Here is a 27,674-nt window from a genome sequence, read left to right as displayed (position 1 = left end):
TCTCCTTACACAGCAATTTTTTTTTCTGCTGACCTCCCCGTTTTATTTCAGCTTTGATCTGTTAATCATCTGCAAATAGCTTTAGTGTTAGCCTACCAGCTTTTAGCTCTGTCAAGTTTTACACATTTAATCTGAAGAGGATGTGGAAGATCCTGATATATCCTCATTTTCTTTTCCAGCGCAGTTAAAACCCAGGGACAGTTTTGCAGATAAAAGCCCTCTTCAGAGTATTTAGTCTGGTGGCCTTTACCCAGGTAGGTGTCTTTGTCTAAGGCATTTAATGTCCCTGAGGGTAGAATGCCAAAGCTCTGATGAATCAACCAGAACTTCTCCTCACAGGCCATGACTGGCAAGACCATTGCTAACAGAGAAAATTAGCTATTCCTACTGTCAGTATTTCATTTCTGGGGCTAGAAAGTTCAGATCCAATCCAGATGAGCCAGAGTTCATGTTCTATCTCAGCATTGACTGTGACAGATCACCTCTGCTCACTGACCCATTTTCACCCAACATCATCTCTAGGACATTGCTGATGGCTGTAGTTTCACCTGCTCTCTGCTGGATGCAAGATGTCATTTGTACTTGTAGTCTTTTCCATGTTTCTAGTTGGCTTTTGGGATGTGTTTTGGGTGCATGGACATGGTCTTCTGGGTGACTGACAGTAACCAGTGCCACATGAACAATTGTCCTTGCTTCCCCATGGCCACAGGCCCCTTGCTGGGCTCAGGATTGTAGTACACTTGCTGTACACCTCTGCAGAGTCTAGAGAAACAGACAGTGGGAAGCAGGATAGACACTGATGTTTGAGGATCTAACAACTGACATTTTTGTCATGATCCCCTTAAGGCAGTAGAGAAAAAAGAAGTTTGCAGAAAATTTGTTATTTTTGTTTCTCTTCTTTTTTTTTATTTTTGTTTCTCTTCTTTTTTTTTATAATGCCATTATATGCAGCATGCTCAGCTGGGCTTGTAGACCTCCACACTGAACTAAGAGTGCACCTCCATGGCTTTCACTTTCTGTGCCTCATCATCTAATTCTAGCCTTTCTCAAAAGGTTTCCATATGCATTCATGAAACCTTGGAGCCCTCCTGTGGTCAAAATCATGAGCTATTCTTCCAGGTGTAACCCAAAATCTGATGCAGTCAATTACATTTTAAAATTTATCTTTGGAATATTCATGAAGAAAGCTTCATTCAATCAGTTAAGGAAGAAAAAATTTTAGATAGTTTCCTGAGCTTTTGCATGGGTCAATCTCATTTCATCTCACTCCCCTTGGCCATTATCTGATGCTGTCCACATCTCTTCTCCAAGGTTGGGGTATTGCCTGACAATCTGCCTATCACTTCATCTTTCTTCCCTCCATATTCCTTCTCCCTGTTTGCTGTCCTTTGTGGGCTTCTCCATGTCTGCTCTGATCTAGTCAGGCTCTCATCATCAGTCTGTCTCAGAACCCTCCAGCTGTGCATTAAGTAATCTCATCAACACAAATTTACTGTCTTCCTTGGTGCAGAAGTATGTGATTCTGAGGGCTTTTTGGTGTGCTCATTTTTAATGTTGTATGAAGCTGTAGAAAAGGTTTTATATTTCCTTCATTTTGTGGCCTTTGTAGAGCCCCCTCAGGAAAATTCTGTTTCCACATGGGAAATTGCTTCTTTTTCAACAGCATTTCATTGTGCATGAGAAGCAAAGGTGTCAGCAATCTTGAGCAGGTTTATGAGAGAGTAGGAAAGGGTGAGGTAAAAATGAGGAAGGGAAGGAGGAGAAATGGCCCCTTTGCTTTTGTCTGTAGTGGGGCAAACGCTGAGTGTTTCCTTCCTGCTGTGTAACTAAAGGGGAGCACCCCCAGCTGAGCTATCTCACTCTTATTCACCTGGCTGCTCCTGGGCTGCATTGAAGATCCCAGCATGGTCCACTGGAGATGCTGGGCTTGCTACCTAGAGTGACTGACAGAGAAGGGCTGAGAGCCTCAGCTCTTCCCTCTCTGGCCAGGGATTTGTAAAGGCAGTTGGATATTCATGAGGGGAAATACTTCAAGGCTTGTCATTTGTAAGATAACACAGCACATACCACAGGGGCTTGAAAAGGATTTGAAGTTTCTAGGCTGCACTACTGTTACAACCTTTGAAGATACAGAGGTTCATGGAAAATCCCACCCAGAATTTCAGCATCAAGTATGCACTGTGTAATTTTCCCAAGGGTTGGGACTTTTTGAGCTTTGTTTTTATCATAAGCATTACCTGACAGAAAAATAAGTGTCCCAAACTCTATAGTCTTAGAGGTTGCATTTGTGAATTTCACTCAAAAGAGTGTACAAATACTTTCAGTAGTGAGTTTTTGAGATCACAGCAGGTCTAGGAAACCTCCAGTAAGAACTGCAACAAGCTGTTGGGGTTAAGCTGTTGGCCTCTCTGCTCTAAGTGAAAGCTAAATCCAGAACTGTAATGATAAAAAATGGCAAGTCTTAATGTGTTCATGGTCAGATTAAATCTTCTTATCCTTCTTATCCCTTTTGTGTCAACATCATTCTTATCCTAACAAGCTCACCTTCCTCCCTGGTATTTAAATAATCCACCCACTCCTTTCCAAAATATTTTTTTAGTTGGTTGGGGTTTTTTTTGATTTTTGGGTTATTTTGGTTTTTTTCTTTAACCTGCAAGCACATTTCTTCTGAATAAGAAAAGAAGTTGTAGCAACTGATTCCTGAAAAAGAGGCTCAATTAATATTTGTATTTATCTTACAGGGTTAGATTTATGTGAGCACATGCCTACATTTCTGTCCTGGGTACCCTTGCTTAATTCTAGTTTCATAATATGGTTGCCATAGAGAGGACTGTATTTTCCACTCTCATAATTAAATGTACACTAACAAATAAAGTGTGCACAAAGACAGTAGTTATTCAGCAGCTACTGAGTCCATCCCCACATAATTTAGTGTTAGTTTTTGCCCAAGGATACAGTCTTGTGGGACTTCCTAGAGTGGTTTAACAAGGCACCATCTCCAGCCCCGGGTTAAATTTCTTGGTGTGGCAGAGGCAGATCATGTGATATTCCTGGGCTTTGGACACACACTCTCAGCTGCACTGAGCTGGCTGAAGATATTGTCTCCTCTCCTGGCAGGGGTTATGGTTTCCTCAGTGCCTGCAGAATTGCTTCCCTCTAATCCATTCCAGGAGGAGGAGGAACAGTTTATTTCACTAAAGGGTTAAAAAGCTAGAGTTCTACTCCTGTGGCCCATTTTACTTGGAAATTGGTTAGGAAGTAACACAGAATGTGCCTAGTTAGAAAACAAAAAAGAGTGGCAATTAGTGATAGAGTGACTGAGATGATCTAGTGGGGACTAAAGATATTTTCATTTGAGACAGATGGAATTAGTTGAGGTGATCCTTCACAGCCTTTATCTGTTTAAGTCACAAAGAAGCCTGGTTGGTTTAGATCACCTTTACTAGTGCTTCAAAGGAATTCAGTTACCCACAGTGGTGCAGGCTTGCCCTGTGGTGCCCTGAGGCAGCAGAGTCTGTTAAAGGATTCTATGGTTCTGTGATTCCAACTCTCTCTTGCTTAAGAGAGCTTCAGTCCAAAGCATGAGGACTTTGCACGTGTTGAAATAATAATTTTCAGGCAGTGGCCTAAATACCTAATTGCTCAATTAGCCACATGACTTGATTTCTAATGGTGCTGACTGTTTCTTTGGACTCCAATAAGATTCCTTCCTTGCTCATAGGCCTGAAAGTAATGTCCTGACACTGCGCAGCTCTGCTCAGCAAAGCATCTCAGCAGCTCCTTAAATCCAGGTATTTGTTTAATGCAACTGCTGGCAATGCTCTGTGTGTGAAAAATACACTCTTCTCAGGAGTGACACATATTTCTGACCCAATGATGTGATTGCATAATTTGTGTGATCTCCTGCTTTCAACAACCTTTGTCTCCATGGGCTTATTTCAACTCATATTATCATTGGGTAAAAATCTGGGCCCATCTGGTGCAATAAATAGAAGTGGTGTCCTGCCCAGTGTTCTCTTTTGGAGGGGACTTGCACAGATGCATCAATAGACCTGCTGGTCAGGTGAAAGCAGAAGATGCAAATGGTGGGTGTATGTATTGACATCTCTACACTCTTGTAAGTCCTGTGTATGCCAAATCTGTGAAAGAAAACAACCAGCCTTGAGGAGAGGTGGGCCTGATAGAAATGCAGTTTCTGCATCTTCCATCACACCAGACACTATTCATGGAAAATCCTTGTTAGTTGATCTTATTCTTGCCTTTGCAAATGTCCTCTGTTCTCACTTCACTTTAAGTGAGCCAAGAGCTGGTTTAACCACTTCACTGGCAGTTTGCTCCCCTTTCCCAAAGGTCTCCTTCTTGGAACTTTTGTTTCTGCATCAAACATTTTCTTTGCTGCTTCACACCTCGCTTCCAACTGAAGAGCCTCTCACTGAGTCCTCACAAGCCCATTTTAGTCAATGCCATTTTTTCTCTTCATTTTTTTTGCTTTTTCAGTGGGTATATTTTCAAGGCAGAAAAAACAGAAGAAGCCATTTTTGCAGCACTTCACTGCAAGTGTCAGTGAATGCAGGATATCTTCTTCAAAATGGTTTTAACATTTGAATGAAAAAGCTCCTGCTATTATCTGATTCATCTGTGTTTCTTTGATGCCCTCTATTTGCAATGTAAAATGTGGTATTTCCCTCTGAAAGGTGCTTAATCTCTTCCTGCCTTTCATCCTGGTTTTATGCTGAATCATCTCTAGATCATGACTTTCCACTGCGACTTATTTTTTGTCCTTCCTATCTAGGTAGAACATTGTCAAGCCATTTATGAACAAATTTATTGAGGGGAAAAGATTAGTTTTACACTGGGTCCTACTTGTGGTTTAAACTTGGCATTGTCCTGGTTACCCAAGCTGTACAAATTAGTACATTTATAAGTATAAAACAGTCCCAAGAAGTTCCTTTCAAAGCAAAAGGAATTTCAGTGCTCCAGACCTTTCTAGGAAAGATGAGTATTTAATGTCACACACTACAATTTTTTTGCAAGGATGGATGATCTCTGACTGCGACAGCAAAACAGATGGAACCATATTAAATAACAGTTTGTTCTTTCTGGCCTGGCCAGTTATTCAAACTCTAGAGCCTCCAAGGCTGGTTGAGTCAAGAGGAAGAACCAGTAATGTTATTCATCTGGTACATCTAATTTCCAGGAAAGTCTCCTGGAATTAGCCTGGCATTTGAGAAGGCAGATGCAGTGAGACAGACTGGCTGTGGCACACCCAGGGACTCCGAACCAGCGCAGCGCCCGGCACATCCCAGGTCGGGGATGAGCACGGCACATCTGCCATCTGCTGGCACCTGAGCTGCCCCCAGAGCCCCTGAAAGACAGAGCTGAGGGGCAGCAGAGAACGAGTCTGTAGTATGGAAGCTGCTGGACAAACTTCTCAGCTGAAAATAAAGGAGGAAACATGACCTTAAGTAGCTCTCATTTTAGTGAAATTAGAAAGTGTTTTTCTAGATAAAGTTGGACACTAGAAAAGCAGAAGACCCTTCTCATCATCTCTGCTCTTTCCTAAATCTTTTTTATAGACACATAACCCTTCACAGAACTACTCCTTGGCAAAATACTGGGGTATTGCACAATGGATATGTTGTACCAACAGCCTTGGCTTTAAACATATTCCAGTAATTGGAATGTAGGTTCAATCAGTCATATCAAATTTGTGTGTAATCCAATAGGATACTTAAATATGTGTTTAGCTCACATGCCTATACTTAAATCCCTTTGATTTTTGAGGGCACTTGATCAGCGTTTAACGCTGCAAAGTATTTTTCAACATTGGGTTTTCCTTTGGGGGAGAAGTACACTGGGGTGTAGGAAAAAGTATTTACAAACTGTGAATCCTTTCATGTCTTTTGGGTTGCCTGCTGTGTCCTAGCACAGCTTCAGAGTAGGTCCCAGACCCGACTGAAGTCCAAGATAATTCCTGTAACTCAGGTAATAGGAGGCTTTGTATTAAAATCTGTTTGATCTCTCCCACCATGGATTGTAAGACTGAACCCTTCTGCATAGCGATACCAGCTGTGACTATAAACCACGTGTTCCCTTTGGAAAGAAATCACTGTTTCCCATTTTCCAAGTCTGTCTAACCATGTCCTTGGCAAATCACATAATCATTACTCCAGTTCCTAACCTGTGCTAAAAATAATGGAGATTGATTTTCCAGGAATGGCAATGTATAGTTGAAAATAACCCTGATCTCCATACTTAAGTATTATGTCTGCCATCTATGAATTATATGTATAAAGGTACTTGCTCATTGCATTTCTGTATAACTGCTGCTTGCTGGAATAGTAATTCTTTGCTCCATTACTTATTTCAAAATGCCTGAGTTTAGGGGGTTTCTTGCTTGTTTTGTTCTTCAAGTATGCTCACCTGCAATAAATTCTTATATTCACTGATTATACAAAACAGCATATAAAAAGAAATGAGAAAACAAAGATGGATCTCTAGGGGTGCCTGCACAGTAGTAGTGACTAATGGTCAGTGAACTTCGTAGTTCAGGATCTACCAGGTGGTGAGCTTTCAGTCAGAAGCAAACAAAACAAGCAATCTTCATCTCTTGATGGGATCTTCGGTATTACAAATTATTAAACAATATAAAAACTGACTTTTATTTTGGTTAGATAAAGTGCTTTGGTCTGAGGTCCCAGAGGTTGAAAAAAATGTTTCTGCAAAGTAACATTTTGCAGAATGGAGGGAGAGGGGGAAAGGGCAAAATAGATTTTGGCATCTTTATTCTTATCTTCATATGGGACATTGATTGTCCTGCAGTGTTTTTGCTGGTGCTGGTTTAACTCACAAGTTTCAAAGTTTGTTAAAGAACCTCTTTGTCCTTTCTAAACCCAGACACTTAACTGGCAAGTGCTTTACAAAATATGGTTTTACCCTGTATTTTACCCTCATCTCAACTGTTTTCTTAGTATAAATGAAACTTTATATGTTGAACCTTGGAAGATTTTTAAGCACTTAACACTTAAAACAGTTCTTAAACAATCTTTAAATGTTGAATTAAAATCTCTCTTTTCAATGAGGTGAAAGTTAAAATACAGGTGTAAGAGGTATTAAAGTTATAAAATGTTAGGTAGCATCTAGGCCAAAGATATAAATATCAAGCTGACATCTTTTCATATACCTGTGAATCTGTTGTACATATACAGCTCAGCCTATTTTTGACCTGTTGTATTCAAATGTACCAGTAAACATAATGTGTTGGAAAAACGAGATGATCTCACAATATGAAAAATCAAGCTGCAGCTCATGGGGTTTTTTTCTTAGTGCAGAGGATCAAATCAAGTCCCTTTTGTTTCTCACCTTAGAAAATTAACTGAGGACATTAAAATCCTTCTTTTTTTTTTTTTCTAAAATTTTTAGTAGAAAAAGTTTTACAGCTAAAATTTTATTAAGCAATGCAAGGTATATTTTAAAGTAATAAGTTTTCATTAGTAATGTTCTCTGAAATAATTCTTGGAGTGAGAAATAACTGTAGGCCTAGATAGAATTTAAACCTGGACACATGTCTGAACAGTTTCCAAAGAGGTGCCCAACTATTTTCCTCCCTCATATCTTTGTTTTTCTCTGGGAAATGTTGTTGCAGCCAGCTTGGCAGACCACAAGGCTGAGATGAGAGAGGTCACAGAAGAGACCAGTCCTAAGAAGGGAAGAAAATCCCAAGAGGCCAGGGAAGCCCTGCTGTGGAGCCCACCAGAAGCATCACTCCTCGAGCAGCACAGTGGCTGCAATCCAAAGCCCAGTGAGCTTGCTCTCCAGCCTCCATTTCTGTGCAGAAATTTATAAAAATAGGGCCATGTACCCAGGCCCTCTTGTTTGCAGGGCTTGCACACCCCTCTGAGAAGTTTGCCCTCCTGCCTTCCAAGGGTGCCCTGGGAGCTGCTGGGGGGGCAGCAGCAGGAGCAGCTCCTGGGCCAGTGGGGCAGAAAGGTGGGGAGGAGTTGGATCAAGCCAAGCTTGGGTACATGATTGCCAATTGTCTCCACAGATGCTCTACCAAAATTTGGAAAACCCATCTTGTACACAAAAGGAAAAAAGGACCTTGCACCCAGCCTGTACAAAATCCACAGTTCCAGGTCACTACTGGCCAAGGGCCTCAGCCAGATACAGCCTCAACCACAGCCTCAGCTTTGCCTTGTGGGGTCATACAGTCATAGAATTATTTGGGTTGGAAAAGACCTTTAAGGTCAGTGTCATTTTCACTATTTCCCTTCTGGGCTGTCCTTTAGTGTGGCAGAAACAGGCAGCAAAACTCTGTTTTGCAGAAATGCTTCTATGGTTGCATTTCTTCTTTTTCTAGACATCATCTATCTTCATGTCCTTTGATTGTTAATTTTTGGGGGTTTTTTGATCCTGAGGAGGATGTGCCAGGAAAATATTATTTTAAGGCTTCTCACAGATGGAATTTCTTTTTTTTTTTTTTTAATCTATGAGTAATATTCAATTAAAAAAAAACTTGTCTGGAGAGGGCGGAATTGCAGCAATGGGTGAAAAGGCCTTGGTCTGGTTCTGAGCCTTGTCCTGAGGTGATGCTGGCTGTCAGAAAAGTGGATGATATGCAGTGCTCTTGGAAGATCTGTGCTTTTTTCTGAAAATAAGTGCATCCAGATGCCAGAGGAGCTTGTGAACTCCATGGCCAGGCTTTACTGGAAGATAAATCATGACAAGAAAGTTTCAAGGAAATTTTGGATTAAATTTAAAAAGTCTGTAAACAAATCTCACTCCTGCTCATTGTGCCCTTATGGATAGGTCCTTTCCTTCAAGCTTAGGCTTCTCCTGCCATGTTGTACCAGCTTCTCCAGGTGCATCCAGCCTTGCCAGTCCCCTCTTGGCACCTGGGCAAGCACCTGGCTGCATGTTCCACCTTCTGCTCTGCTTTAAGGCTCCTGCTTTGCCAGAGGAGTTTGTTCCCTTTGCTCACCACATACCTGCCTACAGTTTTTTCCCCTTCTCAGGATTTTCAGAGAAAATGTCACCTGCCATCTGCCTTCCCCACAAATGACTCTGCCTGATCCACAGCACAGCAGAGATGTTTGCCAGGACCAGGCTAACTGGTAGCATTTCTTTCAGTTGTTCAGCCAAATCCTTTCAAATGGATGTAACATATTCACATTGGACCAGGTGTGAGCCAAGCTCATGGCATCTGTCACAGCAATTGAAACCCACTGCTCTCATGACCTGACTTCTTGGAAATCATCATAAATGCCATTGATCAAGTTACCATAAGGGTCTGGGCTTTGCAGTCATTTTAAATGTGCCTCTTGTAGGGCACCAGCACTGTTGGCAATAGTCTTTCAAGGGTGGGGTATCAGGCTGCAGCATTAGAGGCAAAATGAACTTTTTGTAGGTAGAAAGCCTACACCCAAGGGTGTCTGTGTAAAGTCCCAGGTCCTGCCATGCTGGGGAGACAGACATGAAGGGTGAAAGCCACTTTGTGCTGGCCCCATGTATGCTGTCCATGTCTGCTTGATCACCTGCTACCCAGGCACTGGCTGGCAGTCCAGGAGCCTGGGCTCATTGTTCAACACACATGGCCTTGGTTAGGTGATACTTGTGCTGATTTTTGGGCTCCTGGGGTGCCCAGAGGTGCTTTATAACTAAGTCTGTGCTGCTGTGTGCACGGTGCAGAGAGGCTGGCAAATCTGTGACATGGGAGAGGGGTCTCCTACAGAGCATTTCCACCACTTTGCACAGCTGGCAATGTGGCCTTTTCCTCCTCACACACATGCTCTGAGGCCCTGGAGCACTCTGTGCCTGCCTTGGGGTCTGTGGTTTGGACAGGGCTGTGCATGCAGCCAGGACAGGTCCAGTTTAAGGCCTTCCCTGACCTGCACTGTCCCCTGGACCCTGCTGCCTGCCTCAGAGGCACTGCAGTGATCCTTTGGGTCAGCATTTCCAAACATGTTTTACATACAACAAATTGAATTTCTATTGTTGCATTACTTTCCCCCCATTCTCCAGTTCTATATCAAAATCTCCTTATGGAAATCTAAGAACACAGTGAAAATATTATGGCCTTTATCAAAACCAAAACTTCCTAGAACTGCGGTTCTATGATTCGTCCATTTTTACCATCTGACAGTGAATAATTACAACCCTTAGGAGGCCTTTTTCTTCTGATATGCTTAGAAAAAAATTATCCTCCCTGATTTCATTTCAATGGCCATCTCCCCCCTCCCTTTTGTATTCCATTGTTTCCTTTCATCTGCCTTTGCTGGTATCTGATACACAGTTGTTATCAGCAGTTCCTTCCTTATTAATGATGATATATGTGGGGTTTGTTTGTTCAATATTTTGTTGCTGGGTGAATTGTGAAGGGGGATTGTTTGTGGAGTTTTTCACAAAAGCTGATTTAATTTCCTCTCAAAGCCAGCTTGTGCTTTTGTTTTGTTTTGCTTTGCTTTTGTTTTTAACTCCATTTGACCTCTTTTGTGCAATGTGAGAATGTTCCTTTTGGGGCACTTAGTAAATTGTGTTTAAATAGTTCCCAATTATCACTCACATTTTTCCTGTTTAAATTCTTTCCCTGCAATAATTTGGCTCATAATTGTTTTCAGCTTTGTGTAATTTGACTTCTTGAAAGCACTAAGTACACAGAATTGCTGGTGTGGATTTCATTCTGTCTGCATGCAATTAAAGCAAACCAGCTTCTCCAACGCCTTCCTTTGTAGCCGTCAAGACAGCCCCAGTGCTGGTACTGCCTCCAGCTGGGTCTGTGTTTCTTATGTATGAGTTTCTGCAGGTGTTGTTACATGTCTGTTCCTGTAGTAACTGTGTGCTCTCTAGTCCTCCATGCTGTATTTTCCTTCTTGTCTGTGGGGATTCCCTTTCTCACTTCTCAAGCTGAAGGTGTTTCTTGATGCTCCCTATCATAATCTAGAGGCCTGCCTTTTTTCCTTTACTAGTAAAGAGTACTAGGCGTGGAAGATCTCTGTTGAAAGCCAAATTATTATTTGTCCTGGTTTAAGGCAAATTTGGGAACAAACTTCCAAAGGGGTCCCTCTAGAAAGCAGATTCAAGAAGCTTCTCCCCCTCCTGGTTCAGGAAAATATTTCCTTGCAGAAAAGTGGAAACAAACTGTTTATTTCACAAGCAAAGTATTCATAAGCATTAAAAAGAGAACAATATTAAACAATAAAACCTCTTGCTGTTTTGAAGAGATGGAAAACTCAGAAAGTTTTACTTTACACTCAGTAAGTGTTACTATATATACTAAATACATATAGTAACAATATTAAACAATAAAACCTCTTGCTGTTTTGAAGAGATGGCAAACTCAGAAAGTCCTTTTCATGGGGTGTAGCTTGGCTCACTCAGTCTCTTACCAATTCCTCCTGTGATGGAAATGCTTGGCCTGGGCCCCGGTGGGCCACAGGTGTGAGCTCCTGGTGGTTTTTGGGTTTTCAGTCCAGAGCAGGGCCAATCAGCTCCAAGAAAAAGAAAAGCTACAGTCTGGGGAACTTCTCTGCCTCAGCAAGCTTAAAAAAAAAAAAAATTAAAAAGGAAAGGACAGCTCTCTCCTGCTGTCTATCAGTGCTGCAGACAACACAGTCTGGGAGGAGGATGCAGAGCAGCAAGTGCAGATTCTGAAAACAAACTCTGAGCTTCTTCTTCCCCCTTGTTCTTGGAACCAGTGTTAAAGGTGTAGAACTTCACATCCAGCATAAACAGAGCAGATGACTGGGGATACAAGCATCACAAAGTCAATGTTTCTCCTTGCCTAATTGTGGACAAAAAAAAAGCAGGAAAAAAGCAACAAGTCACAATTTCAAAATTTTTCATAAGAGAGCTTCAGCTTTTCTCAGCCTTTTGGTCATGAGAGCAGGGCCTGCCATGAGACTCCCCAAGATGATTATTATCATTGTGCTTTTATGCATTAACCTGGTTTGATTTTGATTTTCTTCCTACCCCCTCTTGATCATCCATCTATCACAAAGAAGAACCACAGGATGTGGGGTCTGGAAGGACAGACCCAACAGGAGGCAGGAGAGGGGTCAGTATGGGAGCCTGTCCCTGTGAACGGGGGGTGCAGATAGCTGTGGATGTCGAGAAGATCCATGTTCAGTTCACTCTCCCATTTGAGGAGGTCTGTTACCCCTCTGTGCCTCCCTCCAGGCACATACAACACCTCTCACGGTATGAGCAGACCAGTCTGGAACGTCTCCTGTACTCCTGGTGATGCTGTACCCTCTGCAGGATTCCTGCAGTGAGAGGAAGCAGGAAGCATTCCACAGCTTAGTAGTTGTGGCTACGTGTCTTGGGTTCCAGATGTAGAGTATGTTTCAGTAAAATAAATTGACATGTTTTTAAAGAAGAAACCCCAATCTAGAGTTCCATGTATTTCCCTCTAAGTTAGAAGAGAATTTAAATTTGCCCTCCTGTGTCTGTTGTGAGCTTATATCCCTGATATTCCTGAAAGCTAGCACAACATAACATTTATCCAGCTACAAAGCATCTATTTGATTATTCTTTTTGCCGAGGGACTTGATTGTTTCTTGTGTGCTTTCAGACCTCTTTCCTCAGTCATATTTCACTGTCCAGGCATCCAGGATTTTAATTTAATAATCTTAATGTGGTCCATAAAAATCTGCATGTTTCATGGGAGAAAAATTTTATTCCAAAAGAGTTACTAATGAAAGTTCATAACAGCCTTGCACAATGAAAGGAGGCATGGCACAGGGTAGGCAAAAAGCCCCTTTACAACCTTATGAGGTTGTTTCCTTCTGTTTAGCTTAAAGCTCTACTAATTTTAAACTGTATGGTGCCTCTAGTTCTACACTCTCTAATTTTCCCTCTTGCAGGAAGGCACTGATCAGTATTGTTGCCTAGGTCACAATTTTGGATCTCAAGCACTGCTGCTGTTTACTCCTTCCCCAGAATGGTCACTTTGGTTTATTTACACATTATTAGTAATCCCTGAGGTTTGTCTATTTTTTCCAAACAGTATGATGAAAGTAATTTTCATTCTTCTTGCAGTAAGAAGTCTACAATATCTTCAAAAGCACAGCTGTTGAAACAATGAATTCTACATTTCCAAAGATTATTTTGTATGGTTTAAACGTCATTGCACAGCAAGGACAATTGTTGTTAGCGTTGCAAGCTGATCTCTTTCAGAGTTTGTTCTTGGTTCCAAATTTCTGTACGTAGCTACCTATGAAAAATTTAACAAAAATCATTTGTGCATATGATAGAGAAACCTTCAGTGCTTGCTAAACACAGGTATAAATGGCAGCAGCTTGTTAGAAAGTGGTGTTAAAAAACAACTGAACAACTAAAATGAACCACAACAAACTGTGAAAAAAAAATTGTCTTGGTTATGACTCTGTCTGTTTCAGGAAAAACCCTTGGTTCCCAGTCTACAAATGTCCCCACATCCTGATAGGGCTGATGCAGATGGGCAAAATTGGCTCTGAACTTTGATTTTCCTTTGCCCATTTACTCTGGTTTCAGGCAGGGTGAACTGAGCTAATGAAACCCACGATTCAAGCACATTTTCCTGTGTAATTAAGAAGATGGTTTAACCACAGCAGCTGCAGGGGTTGAATTGTGGATTTTGAGTCCCTGACTGCTGACCAAGCCACCTTGGCAGTATCAGGGCTGCTGAACTTTTCTGCCTGGCATGGAGAGGCAGGCCACCATTGCTATTTCTGGGAAAGTCATGGAATGGTCAAGGTCTTCCCTGCTGCCTTGGACTGCCTCACACTTGAGGGGAGGACAAGCACGAGGAATGGGGGTGGATCCAGTGCCCTGGGGCTGCTGCCCACAGCTTTGTTTGGTGGGCTCAGTCCAAGAGATGTTGGCTCCCTGAGGTGGTCCTTCAGCTGCAGCACCTCTTGGGGTTCAAGGTTATTTATGCAATTTAAGACACAGGAGGAGCTCAGTGGAAGCATGGCAATACATCAGCATCCTAGAGTTAGGGACAGGAGATGTACCTGAAGATCCTGCCTACATTGATGTGGACAGTAAGTCCCTCAGAGGGACTTTAAAATAAGAATTCCTTTTAAGGTCTCTGATGGAGAAAACTAAATGGAGCTTGGGAGTTCATTCCATTGCTTCTACTCCGAAAATTTGTGGCAGGCCTCAGAGGAACTGTTTGTGGGCAGAAAGTGTTGGGAGATCCCACCGTACACTAAATCAGCTGCTGGGACAGAAAGAACAGCTGTTGGAAGAAAGAAACCCAAAACATGCCCTGAAACAGCACAAAAATAGGTTTGTAAGTCTGCTTATCTGAGGGGTCACGATGGGCATAGTCAGAGATCAGGAAGGAAGGTGGGAAGAATAACTAAGGAGAAGAATGCAAGAAGATAGAGGGGAACTAAATATGAGCCACTTAGGGTCCTAGAGACTGATTTAATGTAGCTCAGTGAGTCATAAGATACCTGAGGAAATATCATCAGTAAATGGTGCTGTGCAGTTGACAAATGTGTTTAGGGGCAACCCAAACAAAGCTGGATTTCTTCTTTTCCAGGTTTTTTCTTTTCTTTCTCTATTTTTGGGTTTTCACAGGATTTCTGAATTTCTCAAGGAGCTTCCAAGATGAAATTAAATGAGACAAGCTCTGGTCTTCTTTCTGTACTTCCTCCAAGCAGGACATGAGGTATCATGAGTGAAACAGACTTTGCGTTATTTCAGACACATAAGCTCCCAGATCCCAAAACCAAAATCTGTGAAAAAGATTTTTGAAAAATGTCTAAATGCTTGTGCACACACACAGCCCTGCCAAGAACATAAGAGCTGCCTCTCCTCTCTCATAGAGCCGCAAGGCTGCAGAAGGACATGGAGCCATTGCCTCCTGGAAGCTGAGCTGCCTTGCCTTCAGCATCCCTGTGGAGCTTGGGAGCTGCTGTGCACTGAGGAATACACTGCTGTGCCCATGGTGTGCACTGAGGAACACACTGCTGTGCCCAGGGTGTGCCCTGAGGAACACACTGCTGTGCCCAGGGTGTGTGCACTGAGGAACAGGAGTGTAAGGGAGCTCAGTGTCTGCCCCAGCGGCTTGCTGCAGGCTGGCCCCGAGCATGGGAGGGGCTGTGAATGCCTCTGGGCATCACTCGGCTCAGACATACGCTGGAAGCAAAAGAACAGAGTTTTTTTCCTTTCCCACTGGAGGGACTTAGGACTGTTTAATCCAATTTGACATTGATTTCTCACAGAGCTGAGCAGTGTTGGAACAGTACATGGTGGGGAGTGCCATGGGCAAGCATTAGCATCAGCTCAGTGTTTGTGTAAACCAAGTGTACCTACATGATCTTCCTTGAATAAACCACATCCATGGCTCTTCTATTTCATGAAGCCACATGCTCCTGATATATTTTTCTTACCAGAGTACAACTTTGCTCAGCTCTATTTTTTTCCCCCATTAACCGTCAAAGATAAGAATAAGAAAAATTTCTGCTACAACACAGCAAATTTACATTGGTTTATTGGCTCAAATCCATTCTTGAAATAACTTAGTCTTTTCCCTTCACTAATGTTGCACAAGAGATACATTTGTCTCCACAGGCTTGGCCTGGGAGTACTGCTGCTGTTTCCATGTGTCAGTATTTTAGGGGTGGTATGCAACATCTTCCTCTTTGCAATCTTTTCCAGAGTTTTTAATCTTACTCTTCCTTGCTCCCTCCCTCTCTGTGTTTGCCTAAGTGAGCTGCCTTTTGCAGCACTGGGATGGAGGCGTAGGGTCAAGAGAACAGAACGTGTAATCATCACTCCTTGCCTTGGTTCTTGGCCCTGCCACTGATTTTCTGTGCAATTTAGAGCAACTGACTCAAGCTTTCTGTGTCCAAACAATAACATGCTGTTTGCTTCCCAAACAGCTGCAAATACTGTCCAAAGGGCCTTACCTAGTCCAAATTGGAAAGTGCCAAAGATTAATTTCACATGCAATTTCTTCTGAACTTTTAAATGCATTTGCAAAGGTTCACCTTAGGAATGGTCAAGAAGTCCCAAAGGGGCCCACTTACTCCTTCTGGCAGCTAGAATCCTGCTTTCTTGCCTCTTTGGTCTTTGCATGATCTAAGCCTGTTGCCGCCTCGGGGACTTTCCTGGCATTTATTTACCTGTCCACTAGAGAGTAAGGACAGAATGAGAGTTTTCCTTTGCAAGGGCACCATGGAAACCTCAAGTGTGTTAGTAGGAAAGAATATGTCCCTTACAATATGCCTACACTGCTTCATGGGGTCATGGCTACACTATTTGCACTAACTGAGTAAACTTTTTTAGAGACAACTTGAGCTTCCCTACCTTGTGATATCCACCTACACCCTGAACACAAATGTTGGCTTTTAAGGTGCACTGGGCTTCTGAGCATGGCTCTGTGCAGTGCTGTGCTGTGTAGCCCTCAGCAAGGTCATCTATAGATAGTTAAGGCATTTCTGCACAGCACCTCATTGTGTCCTGCAGATAAACCCTCTGTGTATGTCAGTATGTGTGTGTACATGTATTACAGCAGGTTAAACAAGTATCTGCTATTCAGTGTGTAATTAGAGTTTGGATGAACCTGAAAACATAAACCAAGAATTCAAGGATGCCCAAAACACATAAGAAAACTATTTGGGCAAGACTCGGAGTAGTCATTTGTGGCTAGAGATCTCTGGTTTGCACTGCTCCACCTCCTGTAAGTGAGGAGGAGAACCAGGACCTTAAATACAGACTCACAATTCTCAGGGACTTTTAAAAAACAGCCTGGCCCATAACTAGTTAAATAACGAAGCAACAAGAAGGGGAGCAATTAAACTTTTTATGAGTAGCAGGAGAACCATTGATTGTGAAATTTACTGGTAGCCAAGTTCTCCTCCCTTCCCTACCACTTATAATTATGCCTTAATTGTAGCTACTGGCTGTGGCACAAAGCTCATACATATAAACAAATCCCAGGATATGCTGCAAAAAATACTCTGTATGGGAGACATTAGCAAGAAGACAATCAGGAACTGGAATAGTATTCCCACATGGAAAGCTGCGGGTGGTATAAAGAGCTCTGTATCCATCTGGTTACTTACGCATAATATCTTTGTCATGACATTAGTACCCCTCCATTGCTTTTTCTGGCACATGCCTAGTCTTGAGTCAGTTGGACTGATAATTACAAAATTGTGGTTTGCAGACCACTGGTGGTCCCCAATCTTATGGTAAGTGGTCCACAGATGGGCTGCAGAACCAAGCTGAACAGCTTTCAGCTGTGTTTTCAATTAAAAGTTTGATGATGCAGGGTACATGGTGGTCCACAAGAGGGTCTTAGCATTAATGGTGGTCCCATTACTCTAAAAGTTTGAAAACACTGGCTTTAAAAATTATGAAGATCAACAGTCCATTTGTGTTATGTTGTTTGAAGTTAAATGTTACAGCGTGTCCCTTCCTTTCATGTGTTGGGAGCTGTGTTGCCTGCTCTGCTTTTCAGTTTTAAAAATAAGAGTATTATGAAGTATTACAAATGTTTCTTCATGGTCTTGTCTTCTCAGTTTATGATTTATTTAGCTCATCTTTTCATATGCACTACTGTATTCACATATCATAAGTTTTTGTCCAAACCCTGTAGTATTTTGGGAGGAAAGGAAGAGGGATGTTTTTCACATTTTGTTCAGTTAAGTGGGAGTTGGGCAGATGCAGGGTACAGGGCTGGCTCTCCTCCCATACCTTGCAGCATCTGTCATTCAAAACCATAGCTCCCCTCAAACTGCAGCTTTTTAGGGACCAGCTCTAGACTGCTCTGGACTGTGCAAACTACATTGTTCTTGGGAAAACTACAAGAACACTGCAACATTCCTTGCAGGAGAGGAAGAAGACAAACATGACCTTTCAGTTCAGGGCAGAGGGCATCTAGCTGGCAAGGAAGCAGCCTGGACTCTCCTCTCTACTTTCAGAGCTGTCTTCATATTTTATCCAATACATGGTAACATGACAGAGCAGGAACAGGAGCAGGAACAGCAGGGATGGTTCTGTCTGTCCAGAGACTTCTGACCTCCTCTTGCTTTACTTATTCCCCACTGAACATGGAACAGGGTGCGTTCCCACCAGGTGCTGATACTGTGCTCCCCAGACAAATGGTTTCGTTGCTAAGATAAAACACATGAGAGAGCAGCATCCCTTCCCTTGTCACCTGAGGGAAAGCAGAATTGTCACTGTGTGTGTAGAGGTGCCAGAATCTGCTCTCTGGTGGTCCCACACCAAAAGTAGCTCCTCTGAAATAGTTTAGGAGGTGCAAATCCCGATTTTGGCATCCCAGTTAATTTTAGGTATCAGCAAAGTCTCCAGCTGTTTCCTTTGATAAGACTGTGCACAGCCAGGAGTCTCCAATGCCTAGGTCTGTAAAGTAACCCAACTTTAAATTCAATTTAAATGCTGTGCAACTTTGCCACTGCAGTAAAACAGAAAGAAAGTTCAGAGGTCTTTAACAAGCACTGTCCTAGAAAGAAGATTGGTTTGGCGCTTTCCCCCTTCCTACTGGAATATACTGCTTTCTCCATTAGAAACTCTTCTGTAAACTTTTTGTAAACTTCATTGCCAGTCTGTGCCCACACACTCTTGAATGAGCTTTTCTACCTCTTTGTGTTTATAGAGAGCAATAATAGCTTTTTCTCCATGAGTGTTTGCTCCAGGCTAAGACAGATGCTTCTCATATTGTCTGGTTAGACAGGCATTCCTGTTGCCTGTTTCCTTCTTAGCTCCTCTAGCTGTAAAATCATCTTTAATGAAAATGGATATGTAAGAAAAAATGCATATAAAATCCTGTTCCTCCAAACAAAAATCCTTTACCTGTACTGATTAAAACCTGGAATATCAGTTTTATTTTGTACCCACATAAATGTTTATCCTTCTGTATGCCTAGCTGACTCACTGTAGCAGCTGCAATATATGACAGTCATTCTCCTCTTCTATTGTTCTCAAATCACAATATCATGTTCTGTCATACACTCTTAATCCCCAAGACTAAGCTTTGCATCATATACCATATAGTTTCAGCCTCCAGTGCCCAGGCAGCCCAAGTGTCCCTTGGTACTGCTTTGCTCTCCCTGCAGGCTGACCAGGACTGGTATGTCTGAGGCTCTCCCTGTGCTGTGTAAGCCAGGACCAGGCTCACTGTGCATCTGCACCTTCCAGCAAGAAAAACAGTGGCATGTCCTAGAATTTAGGGACAGTAAAGCGAACACTTTTGGATGAAAACACTTTTGGATGAAAACACTTTGTATGGACTCCCCATGCAAACCAAGATCTTGTTTTAATTTGCCCCAAAACAGAATGCTCTTTTGGTTGGCCCAAACACAGTGGTTTTCTTGCTGGATCTGAATGACTCTGCAACTTTCAAATTCCCAGACACTGGACAGTCTCAGCTGCTGTTTGCTAGGCATGAGTGCTGTTCCAAATACAAGAGAGCTAGGTGTTTGTGTGGAGGCTAATTCCACACTGGATCTATTATTATTATATTTCATCATGGTCTATATTGCACCAGAGCTATAAGTACAAGCACCATCATGCTAAGCACATGTAATTAGGCTGCTTTCCAAGTGGAGATATAAGTATTTTATAAACAACTGGAAAAAGATTATGCTGAGATTTTAACCTTTCTCTTAGTCAGGAACCATTTGCTCTAAGTCTTACAATTTCTGTTTTAGGTAAGCACCTGCTTTGTGTGTGCCATCTGATACTTCTTGACTCTCTATCTGAAACAGTAAAATTCAGAACTGAAACAGAAGAACTCAGAGACAAAATTGTTCAAACTTCAGAAGTGTCTGCAACATGGTCTTGTTAGGGGCAATTTTCTTCTGGTGGTAATGTCATTGCAGCCTGTGAGATGCTGTGTAATTTTTTGGCTATGTATTACAGGTATAATTTAAGAGAACACAGACTTTTTTTTCATGCTGTTGCCTTTATATTTACCACAATTAAAATACTGAGATTTTCACATGATTTTTTTTTTTTTTTGTAAAATTGGCTTTTATTCAGAGCTCTCAAGACCTACAGGAAGCAGATCAAAAGCAGTACCACTCTGCAGAGAGATTACAAGATGCAGTGACAGGATTGTGCTCAGACTGGCTCACTGCCACAGCACAGTGAGGGCATCAGGAATCAGGTTTTACATTTCCTTCTGATGCAGGTCAGGGTGAACAACACAATCTTTTGAGCCTTGGCCTGGGCTGCATCACAGTGGAGGAGATTTCACAACCCTGTTTCTTATTTGTATATTCAGTACAATTCTGGGACTTGGGAGGTGGATAGAAGGACTGCCTGGAAAAATAAAGTCTATTAAAGCACATCTTGATTCAATTCTCTTGTAATGATTTTCTGGATGCAGATTTGAAACAACTTCAAAACCTTCAAACAGTGGAAGAGAGACCTGCAAATGACACACAACAGAGAAAACCCTGGAGGCTGGAGGACTGGTCCTCACTGTCTCAGCTGCCAAATTCATTTATGAGAATTGTCCCCTGTGCAGAGCTCCATTATGCATACAGAACAATTTATGAAGATTTCTGTGATCTTTGGGATCTTTTCTGAGGTGTCATGACACAGATAGCTTTATTAATAAATTTCTGCCACTTCTGGCTTCCCAGTCTACTTATCACGTATTATTGTATTTCTCTTGTCTTGTTGTATTGTCTTGTCTTATTGTAATCCAATACTTGTTTTATTCGTAGAAGTGAAATGCAAATGACATTTTAATCTGAAATATAGAAACAGCTAAAAATGACTTTGTGAAAGCAAAGGTCCCAGGCAGCTTCTATGACAGCTCATGTCCAAAACAAGAGGATAAAAAGAGGGTCTGAGAGATCATAGAAACTAATGCATGGCTGATGTTGCAAGTAAAAAAAAAACAGTTCCTGTGACACAAGTTGGTGGATTACAGCCCACATAACCACTGCCTATTTTAATGATTATTAATGATTGAAAGTAATTTTGGCTATTTAAATGCAAGTAAACTGACTGAAGTTCCTTCATTCATTTTTTCCCAAAGGGACAAATTCAAGCCTTAATTTATCTCCCACAAGAGAACACAAGTCTCAAAGCTGTAGAAACTATAAGTGCTTTGAACCAGGTAAGGTCTGTGTTCAAGGATGTTGTGTTGAGGATAATGAAAAGAACTTTGTAAACAAGTCAGTTACTCACCGGCTTCTTTTAGCCCTCTCTCCAAGGGTTAGTAGGAAGTCAAGATGTTGGAGGTGCAAACTGTGGATCTGGAAGAGAGAAATGCCTAGAGGTTGGTGTTCCTGTGATGCTCCAAGGCCGCTGTAGCATCCACTGACCTTTCCATATGTTGTCTGAAGTCAAGAAGCACATCTCCACTGCAGCCATTCCACTCCTGCCTGGCTGGTTTCATCTAATTTCAGAGTAAGCATAGATTGTTTGGCTCATACATTTTAGTTCCCTGTCTGTCTGCAAGGGGAAATCAGCTCCTGCTGCCTTGGCCCCTGTCATTTTGGTTTGTCATCATGGAGCCTCCTCCAGCTGCTACACCAGTGCACCCAGCTCCTTCAGAGCTGGGCTCTTGGCTTACACAGCACTTGCTTTGACCACAGATCCCAGGTAAGATGTGATGTCCTGGTTGCTTTCTTCTTTGGGGGTTGGAACAATGAGATTAATAATATAATTCATAATTCATGACATCAAGACACCTTCTAATGGAAGGTTGTTAGAGCCAGATGATCTTTAAGGCCAAACACAAATATTTTTATGATGATAATGATTCAACTCCTAAGCATATAAAGAGTGAGTCTGATAAAGGAACATGTTGGAATCATACCTCACCAGGCAGTGTGGTGACACCTCACACAGACAGTTTATTGGTGACATTTCTAGGCTGGGAAGGATTGAATTTGCAATAATGTTAATTTTTCTCTTTTAAATGGATTTAGTTTTTAATTCAGATATTTCCTTTTGTGGCAGTCATTTTTGCTGGCTGGTTGCTTGATATCCTGGCATTGGAGAGGCTCTGTTGACTTTCTTCCACAGTAGTGAATATGCATTGGGCTAAATCCCAGTGTTGTGCCAGGATCTAGCTCACTGTTATCCCATGGTCCCACATGCCAAATGCATTCCCATTGCCTTTGGCTGCAGCCCTCTTTTCCCACAAGCTTCCTGCAAATTCCTCTCTCTGTGGTTAGGTGCACCTCCATCAGAACCCAGGGTGGATGCAGAATGCTTGTTTCATGGTAACATGGGAGATGACAGTGCTTGATGGGATGAGACCTCACAAGTGGCACTAGAGATCTGCACCAGGGTCTCAGAATTTCTTCCTAGGTTCATTTTCTATGAAACTGAGTTTGCCCCAGGCCATAAGACACCATGTGTAAACTGCAGGGATCACAGGAGGCCAAAAATGTGCATTGTCTGGGGCTGGCTCTGCTGTGCATGGTGTCCTTGGGGATGAGGACACCTTTTCAGTGCTGGCATTTTACAAAGGTTGCAGAGTGGCTCTCTGTCCTGACTGCCATATGATACGGTCCCAGTTCCCTGTGGCTCAGCAGACTCCTCCTACATCTTGAGCAACTCATGGTCACTAATATCTGGAAAAATAGACTCCAGCAGCTCAGCAGGGTTCTGAGGGAGCACAGCCCCTCTGCAGCCCTGTTAGTGCTGTGCTGTGCAATGTGGCCTTGGGCTCCTGGACATGGTACTGCTGTGTGGTCTCCCCTCAGCACACTGCTCCACATCTGGGCACACTGACCTCCCGCAATTAAGAAGTGCCACATCTTCCAGCAATCACTTAATCCACTGTCCATAGAGTGAGGCTAGTCTGAAAGTCATCCTTCCTTGCCAGGAATCCTAGCAACTCAAAAATATGTGATGCTGAACATGTAGAAATTAGCATTTTGACAGTGGTTACCCCCCTTGACGTGGTGGTATGCAAGCAGCCCCGCTCTGGGCTTTGCAGCATTGCCCTGTGCAGCAGCACTGTTGCAATCCCTGGCTCTTTCTGCCATGGAAACTGAGGCAAACAAAGGCTGAGTAAGTAGAGCAGTGCTACACAGCAAGCCTGTGGCAGAGCTGGGAACCAAACACAGACTTTCTGACTCCCAGTCCTGGACTTCAGCTACCCACTGAGCTCTGACGTGCGACGAAGTGAATCTCACTAGAGACATCAGATAACCACAGTTTAATTTGGTTTCTCTGTGCTCTGTACCCTGGGGAGATAGCAGACCTCTGGCCACAAAAGGCAAGTTATTGAGAGATTTGCTGTTAATTCCTCCTTATGAGGTCCATCTTGTTATGTTTGGAGTTGCCATAGCTTTCTGTTTGTTTTGCCTGTTTTTTTGCATGCGGGGCTTGTGTATTTTATTAAGCCCTTGGCTAGTATCTTGTGCATGTTTAAGATTTTATAAGGGCTTCTTTCGAGGTTATTCATTATAGCTTTCAAAGGTGGCCTATTCTGAAGGCTTGCTATTGAATACCAATCTTTGATAGATTCATGACTCACACAGGGGAAAAGACCCATTTCTCACAGGCTCATAATTAATGTTCCCAAAGGGTTCCCCAGCTGCTTTTCATAGCTCCTCGCTCACGTTGACCTTGGACTTCAAATTCTTCACGGCTGTTGAAGTACAGTCATCAGAGAAACTGAGAGAGAAGCCTCCTTTTATTTTCATCACTTCAACAAGAAAAGTCATCCAAGAGACACATTACTAGTCCCTTGTATTTTTGATCTGCCACTGATCTGCTGGAGACCTGACCTTTCTCTGCCTCATCTGGCTTTCTTCTCTGCCTTGTCTGGTCATGCTGTGGGCAGCAGAAGGCTTTTGATGACCTTAGTTATCATTTTAAGACCTTTCATGTTCTTAGGTTTTGATAGATATGTCCTTAAAAATCCTGCTTAAAAACCACAGGAAATTAATTAGTTTAAGGAAAGGATTTGGAGTGTGTAGAATATTTTGTTAGAAAGAGAAAACAGCTGCTTTTTCAGTACAAGTATGAAGTCAATGTGAAGTGTCAGATGTGAAATTTAGAAAGATTTTTTTATCTACTTCATGTGAATAATGCAGCATGTGTTTGTTGTTCATTTCAGTTCTGGAGAAGTAATTTCTATTATTTCACTTTCTATATAAAAGCAAAAGCATCATTTCCATTAGCACATATCGTTCCTCTGGGAAATGCTGATTTTTATCCTAACTGCAGTTAATTAGATTTAAAAAAAAATAAACACTTTACTTAGAAGAATATGAATTGATAATAGATATTTAAAAGTTAATATTTTCCTTAAGGCTGAAAACAGATTTGCTTGCACTCTTTTGGTGGATGTCAAAGTGTTTTTTTCCATTAAAAAATGAGTTCTAAGAACAGATGACTCATAATTTTTCAGCTGCCTCCCCCTCGTGGTAAATCTGGAAAACCTCTGGGAAACCTCTTTTCATGGAAATGGTGAAAAGCTGGGTAAAGTTCAGCATTTGCATTTCAATAGATTTTTTTCTTTTTTAGTTGTGGAGAGGGTTTAAAATGCTGAACAAATGTGAATGAAAGCAAGAACATATCAGTTCTCTCCATGAACCAAAAGCCCAAATAAGCTTAAATAGAAGAACAGAGATAACATCAAAGAACATGTAACAGCTGCACAGCTGCCTTGAGGCTTTGAGGCTTTTCCTGTTTCTCAAAACAATTCCTTTGCCCTTCCCTCTCCCTTTCCACCTTTCCACTTCTGACAGGCCTCCTGAAGGTTGCAGCAGAAACTCCTCCTCTATTTTTTTTTTTTTTTTTTTTTTTTTGTTTTTTTTGTTGTGGGTTTTTTTTTTGGTTTTTTTTTTTGTGTTTTTTTTGGTTTGTTTTTTTCTGTGTGTGCCAAGGGCCAGAGGGGCAGAGCATGAGCTCCCTGCCAAGCCCTGGGGCCCCTGGTCTTTCTTGCCTCTTGATGGAGTTGGAATTCTGTCACTTTGCATGGGCTGCAAAGACTGATCCCTTTGTGGGTTTTTTAACTCTGATACGGAAAATAAAATGTTCTCTATAGCTTGAAAGAAGAAAGATTTGGCAGTGACACTGAATAATGGTTAGTGCAGGTGAGGGTCAGATGCAAAGCCCCCAGGCACTCCATAACCCAAACCAAGGTGGTTTGCAATCAGGTGAAGCAGGACTGTCCTAAGCACATCTGCATCACACAGAGAGCAAATTCTTCTCTGTGGAGCAAATAACCACCATTCCAGAGACCATAATTTTCCTGGGCTCATTGTGCTTCTATTCTCTAAAGGCCTCTCTTTTGTGGGGCCTGAGACCCCTCCCATTCTCTGAAAAGCATTTTGCTCCTTTTCCTCTGCAGCATGATCCTCGGAAGGGATCGGGCTTGAAAGGGTGAAGCTGAGAGGAGGAGGAGGAGGAGCAGGAGGAGAGCCTTTGTGGTTAAGGGGGTAGAGGGTGACTGAAGAGAAATGGCTCATTTCCTGGGCTTACCACAAATTGTGTGTGTGGGGAGGGAGCTGCTCACACAGCCTGAGCTTTGAGAAAAGGGCCTCCCCTTCATCCTTTGTGAATTTCCCACTTCACTGGAAAGTCTGAGATGAGAAACTTTCTTCTGCCCTGCATATCTACACAAGCAGACAAGGTCCTGGAAGAGGCTAGGCCCTGCCATAATGCGAATAAAATTGAGATACCTTTAAAAATTGGGCTTCTGGCCTGCCCCGCTGTTGTTGACTCCCTATCCAGTGTGAGTTTTCATTAGCACCAGCTGGCCTCATCCTTTGGGGGTGCGTCCCTGCTTTCAGCAGCACACCCGAGGGTTATCCTCGGCAAATCCAAAAGAGCCGCAACCACCAGGTGTCCCTCTTCTCCAGGGTTTGCAGGAGAACCGAGCCAGGCCGCTGAAACACATCTGTCATGGGAAATCTGAAGTGAAATGCCGCTTGTCATCCCGGCCCCTGATGGGCTCTAAGCAATGCAGCGGTGGCCAGGGCAGCCCTTAGCACGGTCCTGCTATGAGAATGACAGAGCTTCATGTACAACTCACAAACTCACAGCTGATATTCTCACAGAGTGAGAATATCATCTGCAGAATGCTAAATACTTTATGCAGGATACTTTCATTATATTAAAATCCAGATTCTTTTCCCCAAAGAGCTGGATTTATTTCTGAGGTAGGCAGTCTAACATGCTACAGGCTGAAAATACAGTGTTTGCAAGGTGGTGAGGGTCTAACTTTTCAAGCATTTCAATGATCTTACTTGTATACAAAGGCAGTTCAAAGAACTTAATTCTTAATGTAAGGATTTCTGGGCTTTGCCACTTTGCACAAACTCCCAACTTTACATTAAAGTGCAATTCTTTAATTAAAAACAGAAGGAATAAAAGTCAAAACAACCCAAATAGGGTCTAACCTCCCCGAGGGTCTAACATTATTACTCTTCTGTCCTGATGATCAGAACACAGCACTGGGTAGGTGCAGCCTCAAGCCTCTGGCCTAATGGATGTATTCTTTCTGAATTCCTGTGAATCAGCAACATGAAGTGCTGAGCCTGGGACTTAACTGAGCCAGACCCAGAGGTGTGGAGAGCAAATGTCCCTCAGTTAACACACTTTGTTCTCTTTAGAAAATAATTATATATAATTTTATATAATATGAATATATTTATATAAATTTATAGAATATAATTTATTATATCCTTCTAAATATCCTTTATCTTTTACCAGCAGAAAAAATAAATTTGACATGCTTAAGGTCTAACTAGCTCCAAGCAAATGGGCTGCAATGGACACAGCATGTGTCCTAAAGGCTGCAAGTGTCATGGAGAGAGAGAGAAGGCAGGATGGGTGGGTGGGGTGCAGAGGAAAGGCCTCTGGCAATGGGATATGCATGTACATGCTTAATTTACCACTTGAGGGCACAGTGGAAGTGAGCAATAAGGAGTGGGATAAGGAAAGCAAAGAAAAAACATGGAAGAAGGCAGAAAACAGTCTCAGCACATGGTGACAGCATGAGAGGCTACAGAAGAGGAGAAGCAGCATGAGACCGTAGATCCAGGTGTCCCTGTATGAACTGAAATGCAGCATTTGGGGGAAATGCTTTATTCTGACATGAGAATAACAACAACCAAATTAACATCCATGGACATGGAGGAGTTTTAGGTCTGTGGGGTACTTTTCTTCATTATTTTTGTGTGATCATTTGCATGTCCAAAGCAGAATAAATCTACATCTTGGGATAGAAATGGTGGGGGGGGAGGTTTGCCTGTTTGCTAACCTACAATCATTCAATCAAATCTATTGACCAGCACTGGCTACTCAGTGCTGTTTCTCTGAGTGGAGAGGCTTAGTGTGAGATGAATTTTGTGATCTCTAGCAAGCTCACAGGCAGGCAATGTGCTAGGCTCCTTCCACAATCCATGGAGAACATGAGATTTTAAACACATGTTTAATGATGAAGAAACAGACTTAGCTATAACTTTACACATTTATAAAAAAAAATTAACATCAGGGATTTAAACTAATATTAAAAACATTTACTACATATTGGCAACTCCACTCTTCCTGTTGCAGTTGCATGGTAAGTCTCTTGACTGATATGAGTGTAGTATCTCTAGTCATTGAATAGGTGTAATGCACAAACTGGGGTTGATAAAGGAAAAATCAGAGCATAATTTTCCCTCAAGGCACACTAAATTTTGTGCCTTCAATAGACAGCTCATATTACAAAATCTAGCATGGTGGAT

General features: G+C 42.3%; 1 long non-coding RNA gene across 1 annotated transcript; it reads left to right on the top strand.

Moving 5' to 3' along the window:
• Positions 1 to 112: 112 nt before the first annotated feature.
• Positions 113 to 24,265, top strand: LOC108961912 (uncharacterized). The gene is made up of 4 exons (XR_007776815.1): positions 113 to 254; positions 21,008 to 21,088; positions 21,173 to 21,576; positions 23,518 to 24,265. It is a non-coding gene; the product is annotated as an uncharacterized LOC108961912 (long non-coding RNA).
• Positions 24,266 to 27,674: the final 3,409 nt, after the last annotated feature.

Source organism: Serinus canaria, chromosome 2 (genome assembly GCF_022539315.1).
Source record: "Serinus canaria isolate serCan28SL12 chromosome 2, serCan2020, whole genome shotgun sequence".
In the NCBI taxonomy this organism is placed as follows: Eukaryota; Metazoa; Chordata; class Aves; order Passeriformes; family Fringillidae; genus Serinus; species Serinus canaria.
This window is presented reverse-complemented; position numbering and strand designations above follow the sequence as displayed.